Here is a 17,033-nt window from a genome sequence, read left to right on the forward strand (position 1 = left end):
GTTGTTGTATTAACTAGGCTGTAGAAAATTAATGTTGGTCAAGTTATAAATAATTTGCAAGCAGACAAACCTCAAATTGTGTCAACCCTGTTATGGACAAATTAAAAGTAGTATACTTTCATTGCAGTGTGAGTATGAATTGTACATTTTCAAAACGTAATGTGTCCCTTTACCAGCCCAACTTTATAGATTATGGAAAAGGTCTATTTTTATTATTGAAATAATAGACAAAACTTATTAAATTTATTTCCCAATAAAATATGCAATTGTTGCACGTTCTTTTCAAAATAAAACCAAAGATCTAAAATATTTTTTCAAACAATATTAACTGGCCTTATTGGTTAATTAAGAAATCACACAAGATGTTTTGCTGAGGTTATAAACTTGTTTATTTCCATGAATGTTGAACATGAAAATGGAAAACAAGATGACATGGTGGACATTGGCATGACAGGGTAGATAAAGGCTTTAATTAGTGAACTGATTTAAAAAAAAAAACAAGAAATATTAAAGGGTTGATATGAAAGGGTTTTAAAAATTTTCAAGAGTTCAACTTTTGTTTTCATTAACTACTGCAACTCACTGAGACACCATGTCACCTCTTCTGTTGTCAATTAGGTTTTATCAATATGCATATTAATGGGAAAATAAACAATTATTGTCCTTCAAATTAAACTAAATTTGCTAATGAGTGTAAATCTTTACATTGTACTGGAGGAGTTGAATGCAACTCAAGTTAAACACCAAACCTCTGCTGCTATTTTGGGATTACCCAAACTTAAAAGCTTCCCAAATCCATATGCAGAGGTGTATTTGCAAAAAATTTGTATAATTTTAAAGAAAAGCTTTTGAATTTTCATAAAACACTGTTGAAAGTGTTTAAAATAACTGTATATGTTGTCTGTGTTATAATTAACACCTAAAAAGAGGCACTTTTTGTATTTAATTTTTATAAACTTAAATTTAAAAGTGTACCTTTTAGGTTCTGTGTGGTCTAGCGTGCTGTAATTAATTTTGGTGGTTCCTGCACATGTCTGTAATCATAGGAAAAAAGAAAAATGTCTCTACCATAATCTATGCAAAAGTTATTGTATTTCAACTGATGAGAGGTGCTGTACAAGCCACAGGGATTGATTATTGTTTTCATATTTCACTATTCTTTTGTTTAATCAAACATAATTCACTGTGTTTTGACCACGTCAGACATATAAAAGGATTACTGATGCACATCGCCTCAAAAACAGAGGAGAATGGCCCTGAAGCGCACAGCATAAGGTAAGGCTTAATGTAACGGAGGCCAGCTAGTGTGTGCTGTGCAGGTAAACCTCACTCCTCTGACCTCTAAAGGTGCTTTGGCGACAGTTGCCAGAGGTCCTGGTCTTTAGCCTCCTTGTTAGAGCAACTGACTCTCATGCGGAAAGTGGCCGGTTCGATCCCAGCTCAAAGCGGATAGGGCGGTGTAGGGCCAGCAGGGTTACACTTAGTGATCATAAATGTATTGTTTTCACTTCTGCGCCATGGAAACACCGCGATTCATTCGACAACAGTTTGATATGTGAATATAATTCAGTAAAAAGAATGCTGGAACCGTATGCGCAACGGCAAGAGCATTCATTTGAGCTATAACTTGTACATGTGTCATGTGAAAAATATGAAAATGAACCAATGTAAAATACCCAGCTCGGGTGTCCAAAAGATTGTGAATTTAAGTGTAAATAACTGTTGTACAGTAGAATAAATACCAAAGTGATGCATATGTGCATAAAATACAGATTCTACACTTTCAAACGAAACCACTTAAGGGGGTCTGGTGCACTGCTTGTCCTTTAAATCTTAAAGTGGTCCCGGGTCCGTAGAGTTTAACTGGTTAATAATACAGTTTTTTTTTGCTTCAGAATAAGGTAAATAATTACATTACAGATGTCCACATAAATGTACAAATACTTAGGGCTGTATTTGTATTTCAAAATGTCAATGAGCTTCATTATATGGACATTAAAAGGAGATCCTTTATATAGACTGAGACAGATATTGCCAAAAGTTTTGTATTGTCCACTTATGTATTGGATCTACTGGTGTAGTAGTTGTAGTGTTGTGACATAAAAATATTAACTAATTAACCATAAAATATTAAATACATAAATAAAGTGTCAATAATAGTGCATATGTCCCTGTCAAGGAATTTTTATTAATTAATCAAGGAATTCCTGTCAAGGAATTTTTATTAATTAATATTTTACTATGACAGGGTGAACATGTTAATTCAGTTTCAAACATAATATGAGGAAAAATATAACATAAGTGTAGATAGTTACTGTGTGCACATCAAGTGTCCTCTGAAGAAGGGCAAAACGGGCATGGGAATGCCAAAGAGTACATCAGAGGGTTTCTTAAAGGGGCATTTACCACATCATGACAGGGTGGACAGCGATTTCAAAGACACTGCAAAATGACTAATAATATTATACAAAATAAAAGTTATTAAAATGACTTATTTTATCAAACAACTTGCTAAAAACAATAGTAATATTTTAAAACCTTTTTAGTTTGATCTAAATTACCTTCTTTTTAGACTCACTGAAGTTGGCTGAGCAGTGTGTGAGATATGACAAAATCACATCCAATCAATGAAAGAGTGTGACAAAAATTGACAAACACATATTTCAAAACACTTATAATTCTACCCGCATGTGTGTAAAGGTTTAAACAACTATATTAAAACATCAGAATTTAATTATTCTGCATTATGATCATAAAGGACTGATTCAGTCTTGCAAAGGCACTTTATAGTTATAATGACCCCTACATCCCTAAATCAACACAATACCAACTGTAAGTCTTAGTTAATGAGTTGTTAGTAAAGAGAATAGTCCCTTAAAATTACAAGTGACTACAGAATAAACATGTGAAGTATTATTAAAAATAAAAATAAGTGTCTTCAGAATATATTTTATATTCCTGCAATGAATTCTCAACAGATGTTACTCTAATTGAAGGATGTCTCGTGTTATTATTATATGTCAATAAATAAAGAGTTTTTTTATTTAATCTAACTACATTTTTATTCATTTACATGTAAAGACTTTTTTAATGAAATAATTTATTCCGTTTTTAAGGACATGTCACGTTATGTCTGTGTATGTGCGTCTTACGTCATTTACCCGGAAACGAAGCTACTAAAAGGCATGCACCTTTTGCCTACTTATTTGATGGATGGCTTTATGAGTCTATTCTCGTCCTCTGCGTCAGTGAGAAATTAGCCAGTCAAGAGCCAAGTAAGTGACTCCACTCTTTCTTTCTGTCCTTTCACGTTTTTCTGTCTCTATTTTTCATGTCAGTAGCAGAGTTGGTGTCTCACAAATCAACATTCATTCACTAATCAAGTAGAAAATTTGATGCAATAATTCTTCTGTATAATTTGAAATGTTTAAATGCGAAAATGTATGTGACATAAAACACTTAATAAAGTGTACATTACATTTAATAAACGATTAAATGCAACTTCAAAGCCAAAGAGACAAACATTAAGAACTGTCCACCAGGGGGCGTTTTATCATCTCTTCTCCCGGAATCATTAGTCATTTACATTAAGTGCCTTTTTTAATTTAAAATGAGCTGTCTAATAATCCGACATTATTTTTTTTTTAGTTGTAATATATTCTTGTGTTTTTTCTTATTTTAGCACTATAGCCCTCCTGTGAAATATTTATTATTTTTCAAATATTTCTCAAGCGATATTTGATGGAACAAGGCAATTGTCACATTATTTCTGATCATATTTATCCTTCTGGAGTAAGTCTTATTTGTTTTATTTTGGTTGGATTAAAACCAGCATTTAAAATTTTTAAAACAAATGTGTTGAGGTCACTATCATTAGCGCCTTTAAGCATTTTTTTCAGTTGTCTAAAGACCAAACTATTATGTTTAGAAATGTGTTGGAAAAAAGTTTACTTTGTAAACCTGAACTTGAGGGAAAAAATAGTCATTCATTCATTCATTCAGCTTAGTTCCAGATTCATCAGGGGCTGCCAAGGGAGAATAAACTTCTAGGAAAAAAATATAAAAGAATAAAAAATTTACAGGAGGACTAATAATTAAATAATATATTATTATATAATATAATAAAATATAATATAATATACGGTATATATACCACAACATAATTTTTTTGATTGCTAGAAAGATCAATTGCTGCAATCTTTTGTAACATTATAGATTTTTCTTTAAAAAAAAAAAAGTCAAAAATTGTAAATCAATTAAGATTATTGTATTGCACATTTTTGTAAATCATCTACCTCTGTCTATTGAAAAATATAAAAAAGTATAAATGCTGGAATACATGTGTAGTTACATAGAGGGCAAGACGCGTTTGCCACCATGTGTTGCTATTTTCAGACCAACACAACCGCAGTTTTCCCTTTTTGCTCCACATTGTTTAATAAGCAAATACATTTGCACAACTTTATCAACTTATGGCTGTGTCGGTTTAGAAAGGAGGTGTGTTAAGGCGCAATATTGGCGCGTTGCATATTTGAGGAAGTAAAATGTGCAATAGATCAGCTGAAAGCAGGTTTAAAGTCCAGTGCAGAGGGCATTAGTTTTGGGCCTTTAACCCGTACACAATGCTTAGATGTACAGCAATACACAATCATCTTTACAAATGAAAAAGAATTAAAGGATTAAAATATTACAAAAATTATTATTTATAAATATAAAAACGGGCGATGCAGTGGCGCAGTAGGTAGTGCTGTCGCCTCACAGCAAGAAGGTCGCTGGGTCGTTGGTTCGAACCTCAGCTCAGTTGGTGTTTTTGTGTGGAGTTTGCATGTTCTCCCTGCCTTCGCGTGGGTTTCCTCCGGGTGCTCCGGTTTCCCCCACAGTCCAAAGACATGCGGTACAGGTGAATTGGGTTGGCTAAATTGTTTTGTAAAAACTTGCTGGATAGTTTGGTGGTTCATTCCGCTGTGGCGACCCTGGATTAATAAAGGGACTAAGCCGACAAGAAAATAAATGAATGAATATAAACACGACTGCCTCTATTACTTCTTCATCTTGAGGGGCTTTTTTCAGTTCAATCACGACAATTTGCTTTGTATAATGTTATTATTTTTAGCAGTATTATTATTTTATGCATATTTATACTTGTATTAATAAAAACAAAATGGAATGGGAGAAGAGACTCTGATTGGTTTAATGCATGTTATGCTCAAACACACTCATAACTCATTAGAGAATAAGCACAACCCTGTTAGACCATGCGCCACGGTGCAAAGCATATTTTTCCGTCCTTAAAACAGCAACAGTGGAATCGGACACGCCCTTAGACTTTGCGCTTAGATTGTTAAAATAAAGCCCAAAGTGTCATTTAAAACTTGAATTAAACCCAATAATATACAATTAGTGCTAACTCATGCACTTTACAACCATCCAAATGTGTTTATCTTTTAAAAGGTCTCTGCTATATAAAGCAAATGAATGAAAATGAGGTCAAAGGTCGTTTATCCTCAAGACACATGCCTGTGGATGGCATGATGTTGTGTCCTGTTGTCGGCTGGCATGTCTGTCTCAGAAGCTGTTAATGCCCACTAAGACCAAAGCCATTCCTGGCATACATGGGTAAATGCCACAGACAGGGAGTGTAATCTTTCTGTCTGATGCATGTCTAGTATATCTATGATAAGCTTCAATATGCTGTGTGCAGTCAGTTTAAGCATTTTGAAAAGCTGATATGAACCCCAAAACGCTCAGCGCTATAGCAGTGCTGCCTGTCAGTGCTCCAGGGTTTGGCCACGCATCATGTGACATGCCTTCGTCTCCATGCTTTTTGCCTACCGTAACATTTCTGAGGTTCTAGATGTTCATGGTATGCTTGCTACCTGCTTTCTAGCACTCTATGTTTGAGCCAGGCTGATAAATTCTGTATTAGAGTCGCATGAAGGAGGGAGATCTGGGCAATGAGCACACTTCTGTTGCAGCTGCCTGATGCCTGAAGAACAAGCATTAAAATCTACACTGAGGGCCAGAGGTTTGCATATTCATGGATTACAGTATTACTTCATTGTTTCTAATTTATTTATTGGGGAGGGGGCATTAACTATACAGTATTAACATCTTTTAAAAGCTGTTTGGACAGAACTGCGTGTTGGTGTGTATCCACTGTATTGGAGTGATATAAACACAATAAGTTTATTTTTTTTTATTTTTCTGACAATAAAATAGGATCCAAATCCCTCCCATTTATTTATTTATTTATTTTTTTGAGGCCGATGTTAAAGTGCGGTTTCCCCGCCCTTCGAATCGATTGACAGCTGCATATTACCATGTCTTGGTAGTAACGCGTATAATCATATCAACAAGACAGGATGTGCGCAAAGCAACTAGGATCTATTCGGCTTGTTGTGATCATCAATCCTCATCAAATGTGATCAAGTTTGAATTTTACAAGTTTAAAACGTTTTTTAAAACAGTACATGTTTGTAATAAATTACAGAGATTTTACTGTCTTCATCACTGCAGCCGCATAGTGTCAATACAATTATAAAATACGCTTCAATCCCGGTTTGTGGACATTAAATCAGGTTTATTTTGTTCACTAACATAACAGATATCCATACAGTAGTGGATATTAATGTGTATCCTGTCACATTTGCCGTGCAAAAACAATGCAAAGTTAAATGCATGCTCTGTGTGTGTGTGTGTCTTTGTGTGTGCGAGTACTTTGTTACCAACATTGTTTGTGACTCATCGCAGAAAGGCTTGAATTAACTCCACAACAAATACATCAAATAATCATTGGTGAAGTTCTTACTCTAGTATTTCTCACAAACGTTACCCAAGATCTGCTTCCTTTATGTATGTCACTGTACTGTTTATCTGACGCAGCTGAGGTGGAGAATGAGGCACACTCAGACAGGCACGTGGGAAATGTGGGTGGGGAGAACTGGCATTAAAGGCACAGGCCACCAAAACAGCTACGTGGCATTTTGCGAGACATAAAAGATTTCTCTTAAATCTCGAAAAAGGGGTAAGCTAGGTGGCCCTTTAAATCAATTCATATTTTTTTAAAGGTTGAAATTGAAAAAATTTGAATGTTAAAATGACCAAATCTTAAGTGTCTTAAGTAAAAATGAGAAACTAAACAACAGGGCTAAACAAAGGAAAGAAAAACTGATTATTAGCTAGCTCATTTGACCCAGTAGAAAAGAATTCTGGCCCAGATTTTGCATAAAGCTAGCATTCGTTGGCACTGGCATACAGCATGTGGGCCAAAAACAGCCCAAGCTTGACAGAGGTGGCACCGACTTTAAGGGGACACACAAGACTTGGGCCAGATATCAAATTTCTTATTTTGCCCAGATGTTAAAAATGTATATGTGGGCCAAGTAAGTTTGGCCTATCTTAACCCACTTTTAAAATACAATTCAATTATTTATAAAATATAGAAAAGGTTCTACCAATCAGGTCGCTTCGAGAAAAAGCACACCCATAGTGCAGGTTTATTAAATTCATTGCAGTCCTGACACACCAACATATCTGGTTCAGTTCAGGCCCATTTATGGGTTATTACCTTGGTTGAGACTTGGCCCAGATATGGTCCACGTTGGGCCCTTGTATGGAAGCCAGACTTGGTTTAATCATGAACTGTAATTCACAGCGGCATGTGGGCAAAGTAAAAGCTGATTGTGTTGGCCAGATTTAAGTCAGAAAAAATCGCCATGTAAGTTTGGCCTATCTTGACCCACTTTTCAAATACATTTAAATTATATTTGAGAAAAAAAAATTCTACCAAACAGGTCTCTTCAAAAAAAGCACAGCCATAAAGTGAAATGCTTCATGGGTTTATCAATTTCATTGCAGTCGTGACAAACCAACATATCTGGTTCAGTTCAGGCCCATTTATGGGTTATTACCTTGGTTGAGACTTGGCTCAGTTATGGTCCATGTTTGGCCCTTGTATGGAAGCCAGACTTGGCTTAATCATGTACCGTAATTCACTGCGGCATGTGGGCAAAGTAAAAGCTGATTGTGGGGGTCAGATTTGAGCCAGAAAAAAATTGCCATGTAGGTTTGGCCTATCTTGATCCACTTTTAAAATACATTTAAATTATTTTTGAGAAAAGAAAAATTCTACCAATCAGGTCGCTTCGAATAAAAGCAGGGCCATAAAGCGAAATGCTTTATGGGTTTATCAATTTCATTGCAGTCCTGACACACCAACATATCTGACTTAATTCAGGCCCAGTTATGGGTTATTACCTTGGTTGAGATTTGGCCCAGATATGGTCCACGTTTGGCCCTTGTATGGAAGCCAGACTTGGTCCAATCATGTATCGTAATTCACTGCAGCATGTGGGCAAAGCAAAAGCTGATTGTGTGGGCCAGATCTGGGCCAGAAAATTTTGCAATGTGTGGTGATACTAGTCATTTTAGAGTAAGTTTGAAATAAGTTCAAAATACTAAGAATTACCAAGCAAAATTATTGACAAAACACAATTAAAAAAACATTGTAAAAAAACAGTTTTTTAAATGTATTTATTTTTTGTTATTATTATCATCGTCATTAGTAGTAGGAGTGGTTTAATTGTTTGTGTATTTATTTTTGCAAATATCATTAATTCAATTCATGAGTATTATCTAGTTCTGAGCTGCATCGCATGACATTTTACAACATTAAATCCCTTTGTCCTTTTGTGAAAAGTGATTTTTTTTTTCCGGCAAAATTTTTTGTCTCAGTGGGTAGCACAAACACCTTACAGCAAGAAGGTCGCTGGTTCGAGCCCCAGCCGGGTCAGTTGGCATTTCTTTGTGGAGTTTGTGTGTTAGCGTGGGTTTCCTCCGGGTGCTCCAGTTTCCCCAACAAGTCCAAAGACATGTAGATGAATTGGGTAAGCTAAATTGTCCATAGTGTATGAGTGTGAATGAGTGTGTATGGATGTTTCCCAGTGATGGACTGCAGCTGGAAGGGCATCCGCTGCGTTCCCAAAAAAAGAAAATGAATGAATAAATGATTATGCTAAGCTATCCTACCTAAAAATACATTTGCAGGACCCCAGTAAAATATATAATAAGAAATTATTAAATTCTTGCTTATTGGGCATGAACAAGTGCCATATTTTCTGAGATGCCACTATGAGTGGGCAATATGTGTGCCAGCAGCCATGCAATAGATGGCCTTGACCTTTGGCAGCTCCAGCTATGAGCTGTCTTTGAGTAAGGCCATAATTATGAAAGCTGTTTAATCATACATCTCAAGGGAAATCGATGCAGCTTCTATGCGCGAAATCGCGAACCCACTCAGAAGACGCCACAACCCTGCGACCCCTTGAGCTCCACAATAATCCTTCACAGTTAATGCATCAACCCGGACGATGCACGCTCGCATCCGCCAGCAACCCCCTCCAACATGACACTCGCTTGCACATGTTCAGACGGACGCAGCACACACTCGCCGTACACGCACACTGTGGGGGATTTGCTCTTGGTCTTGCTTTTTTCACGAGGGCCATCTTGTTTTTAGGTTCGCTCCGTGACATTTGTTCTTGCAGCTGAACATGTGCAGCACAATTTTTTCAGTTTCTTCCAGGACGGACAGCTGTGGTGCAAATTATACTTAATCCGTTTGCTTTTGGAGGATTAGGCTGGTACAGTGTGTGTGGAGTGGATGCAGGGGGTTCAAACTCCCCCATGGGTCATATTAACCCTACACAACCAAAAGTCCTCACGCAGCCCTTCTACTTTTCTTTTGACATGGACTTAGAAGTCGGCCATGAGTCATGGACTGACCATTAGGGAAAGAAACAAGTTTTTTGAGAGGCTAATTGTCGGAGAGCCCATTCATAATAACAAAGAATGTTGCTTGTGTATAAAGACTGGTTCTGTTACAGGAAATTGCATCATTTCATCTTTTCTCACATTATTATCTTTTTATCCCCAGGATTTTTTCTTTTCTGAAATGTTAAAGCATTGGGTTCTGAAGCACTGGAATTTAAACTGACTGCATCCCACAGGAAGTTCAGTCGGAAAAACTGGAAGTGAACTAGAATGTAGTGTAGACATTCTTTTGACATATATAAATATATATATATATATATATATATATATATATATATATATATATATATATATATATATATATATATATATATATATATATATATTGATAGCGCTTCACTTTTTCCACATTTTTTATGTTACAGCTTTATTCCAAAATGGATTAAATTCATTTACTAAAAATTTGCAAAGCTCAATACTTTGTTGATGCACCTTTGGCGGCAATTACAGCCTCAAGGGAATTTTGGCCCATTCCTCTTTGCAGTACCTCTAAAGCTATATCAGGTTGGATGGGAAGCGACAGTGATTTTCAGATCTCTCCAGAGATGTTTAATAGGATTTAGGTCTGGGCTCTGGCTGGGCCACTCAAGGACATTCACCGAGTTGTTGTAAAGTCACTCCATTGATATTTTGGCAATGTGCTTTGGGTCATTGTCCTGCTGGAAGATCAACCGTTGCCTTAGTCTGAGGTCAAGAGCACTCTGAAGCAGGTTTTCATTCAGGATGTCTCTGTACATTACTGCATTCATCTTTCCCTCTATCCTGACTAGTCCTCCTGTTCTTTCAGTTTCTTTCAGCTGAAAAACATCCCACCACCATGCTTCACTGTAGGGATGGTATTAGCTTGGTGATGAGCGGTGCCTGGTTTTCTCCAAAGGTAATGCCTGGCATTCACTCCAAAGAGGTCCATTTTTTTAATCTTATCAGGCTAGAGAATTTTGTTTCAGATGTCTTTTGGCATTTCCAAAAGCATTATGTGCCCTTCACGAAGGAATGGCTTCCGTCTGGCCACGCTACCATACAGGCCTGATTGGTGGATTGCTGCACAGATGGTTGTCCTTCTGTAGGGTTCTCCTCTCTCCACAAAAGAATGCTGGAGCTCAAAAGTCCTGGTGGTTGCAAACATCTTCTACTTACGGATGTTGGAGGGCACTGTGCTTATTGGAACTTTCAGAGCAGCAGAATTTTTCTGTAACCATCCCCAGCCTTGTGCCTTGAGACAATCCTGTCTCAGGGTTCTATAGATAATCCTTGTCTTCATGCTTGGTTTGTGCTTTGACATGCACTGTCAACCCTGGGATCTTATATAGACAGGTGTATGCCTTTTCAAATCATGCCCAATCAACTGAATTGACCACAGGTGAACTCCAATTAAGCTGCTGAATCACTTCAAGAATGATCAGTGGAAACAGGATGTACATGAGCTCAATTTAGAGCTTCACGGCAAAGGCTGTGAATACTGATGTACATGTGTTTTTTCAGGTTTTATTATTTTTAATAAAATTGCAACAATTTCAAAAAACAAATTCATATTGTCATTATGGGATATTGTGTGTAGAATGTTGAGGAAATAAATGAATTTAATCCATTTTGGAATAAGGCTGTAACATGGGAAAAGTGAAGCGCTATCAATAATTTCCGGATGCAATGTGTATATATATAATTCAAGAGGTTCAAGAAACCAACTTGAAAAGCTATTTGCAATAACATATGGGAGACGGTGTTCCCTGCAAGCATGCTTTTCACAACATTGCGTAAGTGTTTAATTCTTTAAATTGCATTTTCAATCCATTATTCTATAAATTTGGTTAAAGTTTGAAATTAATGCAGTCTAAAATATATTTTCACATTTTATTCCCATATGATTTTAAACTCGGTGACACTTTATTTTGATAGTCCATTTGAGTATTAGTAGACTGTCTGCTTAATATCTGTTGATACTGCTTCTTCAACAGACATTGAACTGACTATAAGAGACTTAGCAAGTGCAGTACGTCAATTTATACTAACCCTAAACCCAATCTAACAGTCTACTTGTAATCTAATGAGAATTAGTGGGCATGTAGATGTAATGCAACTAAAATTCGGACCATCAAAACAAAGTGTGACCAAATAAAGTGTGTGAAACTCTTTATAATTTTTTTAAAGCATTTCCTTATCTTCAAAAGATGGCTGCCACCATTTGAGTAACTGGGACTACAGGTGTTTGTAACGAGATTTGTTATCTTTTTTTTGTATAGTTGTCAAGTTGAAGACATGACAGTGGTGTAATTTATTTATAGACTATGTTTGGCTTTTTACTTCTGATGATGTTATTCAAAATGTTTCATTATGAGTTAAATAAAATGTGAATAATATTTGTTGGTCAATAAGTGAAGTTTATTTATAAACTAATTTTGAAAGGATCATTTGCTTATGATTGATCTCTGCTGGTCCCGCATCAGCTCATGATTGATTCACCAATCAGATGATTCCTAACTCACTATAAATAACCAGAGTTTTCCTATCTAAGTATCTTCATCTTGAAGAATCCCCCCCTACCCATCCTAACTCCCCCTCATTTCCAGACGGGCGACACGGCGGCCCAGTGGATAGCACTGTTGCCTCAAAGCAAGAATGTCTCTGGTTAAAGTACCTATTAAACCAGTTGACATTTCTGTGTGAAGTTTGCTCGTTCTTCCCCAGGTGCTCTGGTTTCCTCCCACAGTCCAAACACACGCAATCGAAGTAAATTTAACATACCAAATTGTTAACCTCTTAGCACACATACCTATAACCGTCATTAGCCAGAAATAAGTCAGGAGAGTTCATCAAGATCTACCTGAGCTCAAACTCCCCTCTCTCCCTACAAAAGGGAGGGAGCCCACGGCTCGAGGAGCTCATAAACTCAGGTTTCTCTCCTGGGCCAGCTTGCCAAACAAGCTTTATTGTCAATTATCAGCTAATATATATATATATATATGTGAACTCTTGAAACATATTTTCAGGGATGAAATTAATGTCAATCTATCAAAATCAAAAAATATATTTATATATATACTGTTCTATAAAAATATACTGTTTGTCTTTAAGTTGAATTCTAATTTGAGTTTTATTCAGATCTCATCAAACAGTTGTAATAAAAATAAATTGATTTAATGTTAAAGGATTAGTTCCATTTTATCGTCCTCTTCTTCCTTATTTATTATTATTATTATTATTTCTTGGTTAGCTATTCCCTTTAATGAGGAAGTATACTTGGAAGTCTCTACAGATTGTGTTTATCCCTGGAAGAAACTCCGGCACATGTCAGAACATCCATGTCTCATGTTTGGATGAGCACTTTGAAGTACTGCCTTTCAGCAATGGCATCAAGCATGGCATGGGGCTCAAAATTTTCTCTGCTTCTATCATGGACTTGAATCATTTTAACACAGAGAATATATTGATTTTCACAGGAAGATGTTAAACCCCCTTGAAAATCGTGTAGGTAACTGGAGCCCTCGCAGCAGAGCGGAGGGATTTCGGCTGCACTGAAAGACTTTTGTGTGCACATGTTGCTCCTTTCGCACTTGGAATCTGCGTGCCGTGGCAATCGTGTGGTCCTTTACTAGCTATTCTCTCTCAACTGATGTTGAGCCATGAGTTAGCGTGATGAATGCTGCCTGGTTTTTTTTATCGACAGCTGCAGCAGGTGAATGCCAAATTTTCACTATGACTTCACCTTGCCTCCAATGCTCGATTTTAAATTGAAACTATGAGACAGTGATTCTAGTTAGGCTGCCAAAGCCAACATTTTCAAGAAATAATTCATACAAAAAGTTAAACAGTTTGTCATCATTTAGTCACCTTAACTTGTTCTCTGACCAGATGTTTTTTTTTTTTTTGGTGAAACACAAGAAAAGATATTCAGAATAAGGTTCATGTTGCTTATTCACTCTATATGAACTAAAAATACAGAAATGAAAAAAAATGTGGAAGTAGTCTGTGATTTTTGCACAAAATGCAAGCTGGGTAATAACATTTACCTTCATTTCGGCTAGACAATAATCAGTGGTGGAAAGAGTACAGAAAAATCATACTCAAGTAAAAGTAGCATTACTTGCCCAAAAATGTAGTGCGAGAAAGTATCTGTTGTAAACATTAATCAAAGTATAAGTAAAAAGTAGTCCTTAAAATACTCAAGAGTAGTGAGTAGTGAGTATTACACTGTGAAAAGCTGATGCATTTACATGCAGTTTGTGCAGGGATGTGTAAACGTAACATTCTGTAGTGCAATTAGTAATCTTCCTATATTTGTTTGTTCCTTTCAACCTTTCCTCCATAGTTTGTTTGTTCTGTCCTTCCTTCATTCATTCGTTTGTTCGTTCCTTCTTTCATTTGTTTGGTCCTTTTTTTTTTTCCTACCTTAATTCATCATTATTCTATATATTATATATTATATCATATCATTCATATTTTTGTTCCTTCCTTCATTAGGTCCTTTGTTCATTCGTTCCTTCCTTCCTTCCTTTCTTAGTTTGTTCAGTTCTTCCTTGAATTCTTACTTCATTCATTTGGTCATTTCTTTGTTCGTTCGATCGTTTGTTTGTTTATTAGTTTATATTCTTGTTCCTTTCTTCAATAGGTCCTTTGTTCTGTCCTTCCTTCATTCATTTGGCTCTTCCTTAGATACTCCCTTTATTTGTTCATTCATTAATTTGTTCTTTCGTTCATAATTTTGGTCCTTCCTTCATTAGGTCTTTTATTTATTCACTTGTTCGTTCTTTCCTTCCTTCCCTTCCTTAGTTTCAGTCCTTCCTTGAATCCTTCCTTCATTCATTTGGTCCTTCCTTCCTTCATAATTTCAGTCCTACCTTCAATCGGTCTTTCGATTTTTCATTCATTCCATTTAGTGTTTGTTTAGGGCTGTTTGGTAGTTTTAGTCATCATACAGTCGACATCTATTTTCTCATCAGTGACATCCAGTCTATTAAAAGTCTGTGCGACAATGTGTGTAAAGATTTTGGACATCATCTTGGACATTTTTAATGCTTCCAAAAGGTTTGCTGCATTTATAAAGCGCCGATGTGTTGATGTTGTTCAGTATCATGCGATTTACACAATGTGTGTACTCTTTACTCTGTACTTTAGCCAATCCCCATAGACGAGAAAGAAATAAAGTAGTGACTGCAGGTTGAAGGAAAGTAGTAGAGTTAAAGTACCGATACTGCACTAAAAATGTACTAAAGGGAGAGTAAAAGTACACATTTTTAAAGCTACATAGTAAATTACGATTCCTGAGAAAAACTACTCAATTACAGTCAGTTGAGTATTTGTTAGGGATGTAACGGTATCAGAATTTCACGGTTCGGTAATACCTCGGTATGAATGTCACGGTACGGTATTTATTGAATCATTTACAGGAAAAAAAAAACTTTTGAAAATACTCCAAAAAAGTGCCAAAAGTGTCAATGACATACAAATTAGCCATCTATCTGTAAGCTTTGAAACAGGAACTTCAATTTTAATAACAAAAAATTATTAAACCATGTAAAAAAATAAAGTTTCAATTTAGTATTGTTGAAAACTCATCACATTCAACATTTAATCACTCACTCACTTAGATAGAGATGGGTTTAAAGGAAAATTATCATATAATTATAATCTGGTAAAAGCTGGTATCTCTGGGTATTTACAATGTCCCCTGCAACAGAAAAAAACCCTCTCATTTGGGACTGAGGTTTCTGGGACAAGAGAGATATGACTTGGCCCAGGTTGACAGCAGTGGGGTAACATTGTGCATTGTCTTTCCCCCACTTGAGAAGACAAGCCATGAGTGAGATAGAGGTCTCTTTGCGGTACAAGTCAATGTCTGCATCAATCTGAACAGTGTGCTGTGTTTCTGCAGTCCCCATGACTGTTATTAGTCGTATTCCCCAACTTGCAAGCACGTGCACACATAGGGCTCAACCTGTGCAGTACACATGCCCTTTTTAGTCTTGGATAGAAAATGCCCTTCCAAAACGATCAAAAGTGCCCCCGCGACGCGACATACCCTCCGTCCAATCCAGCCCTTCAGTAGGCGCGCGACAACACCTCTCTTGAATATGCGCGCTCAACCCCCCCTCGGCGCTTTACAATACGCGCGCCACAACACAGCTGATCAGAACGTGCGCGACAGCACCGCTATTCAGCACGCGCGCGGCGACAACACCCGCTTTAGGTTCGATCATTTCCATCTTTTTTTCATCTCCGCTACTAGCAGCACACTCCATTTCCGCATTACTGGATCTGTAGCGACAACAGACCGCAAAGGATTATGGCCACGCCTGGGCTGATGGGAAATGTAGTTTCAGCTACGTCCCGTTCGCTTCATTCGCCTGAGCAAATTTTCTCAGAAGACCTATAGTTTTACCGAGTCATGCGACTTCGGTAATATCGAAAAAAATTAATATTGCGGTATGACGGTATTTACAATACCGTTACATCCCTAGTATTTGTAATTAGTTACTTTATAGCAATGACAAAAATAGACCATAACGGTTTTTTTTTTTTTTTTGATGTTTTGCATGCAGGCGACAACATTGTCAAACAACCCACAGATTGCACAGTGAATACACAGATCTGTAATATTAATATATACAATGGTGCCTGCAACCGTACGGCTGTATGCTCTGTGCATGACTACCATCAGATGGCACAAATTAATTAATTTATGTATTAGCTAATTTAAATTGATTATTAAACAGTATACACTACAATATATTGACAAAGCAAGAAAAGAATGAGAATAAATAAAGTTGTACGTTTGTGTGCTTTAAAGTGTGTATGTACTTGCATGGTGGGAGATGGGTAGGGGCAAACTGAATCTGCGGACATTTTTTGGTATTTCTGCGCAGAATTTTGTAAAAAATCTATGGATTTATGCAGAATTATTTTTAGTATCATAACTAAAACCTTAATTTTTTAACTAAAAAGTAACACCTTTTTAACTTGTATTTAAGGTTTACTATGCAAACCCAATTAGATCCACTTTATGTGGTAAACAAAGCAAGTCTCTCATATAAAATCTACTAAAAGACAGAAAGTATTACTTTACAAACTGTATTGTGGATAAACTATATTAACATTTTTATATTAGTCAATAATATTACTGAAATTAATTTAAAAAATGAATAAATATAATGTTACACATTTACACAAGTAAATAAACAGAATCAGCGATGGGCAATGGTTCCGTG

Source organism: Danio rerio, chromosome 25, assembly GCF_052040795.2.
Source record: "Danio rerio strain M-AB ecotype USA chromosome 25, GRCz13ab, whole genome shotgun sequence".
In the NCBI taxonomy this organism is placed as follows: domain Eukaryota; kingdom Metazoa; phylum Chordata; class Actinopteri; order Cypriniformes; family Danionidae; genus Danio; species Danio rerio.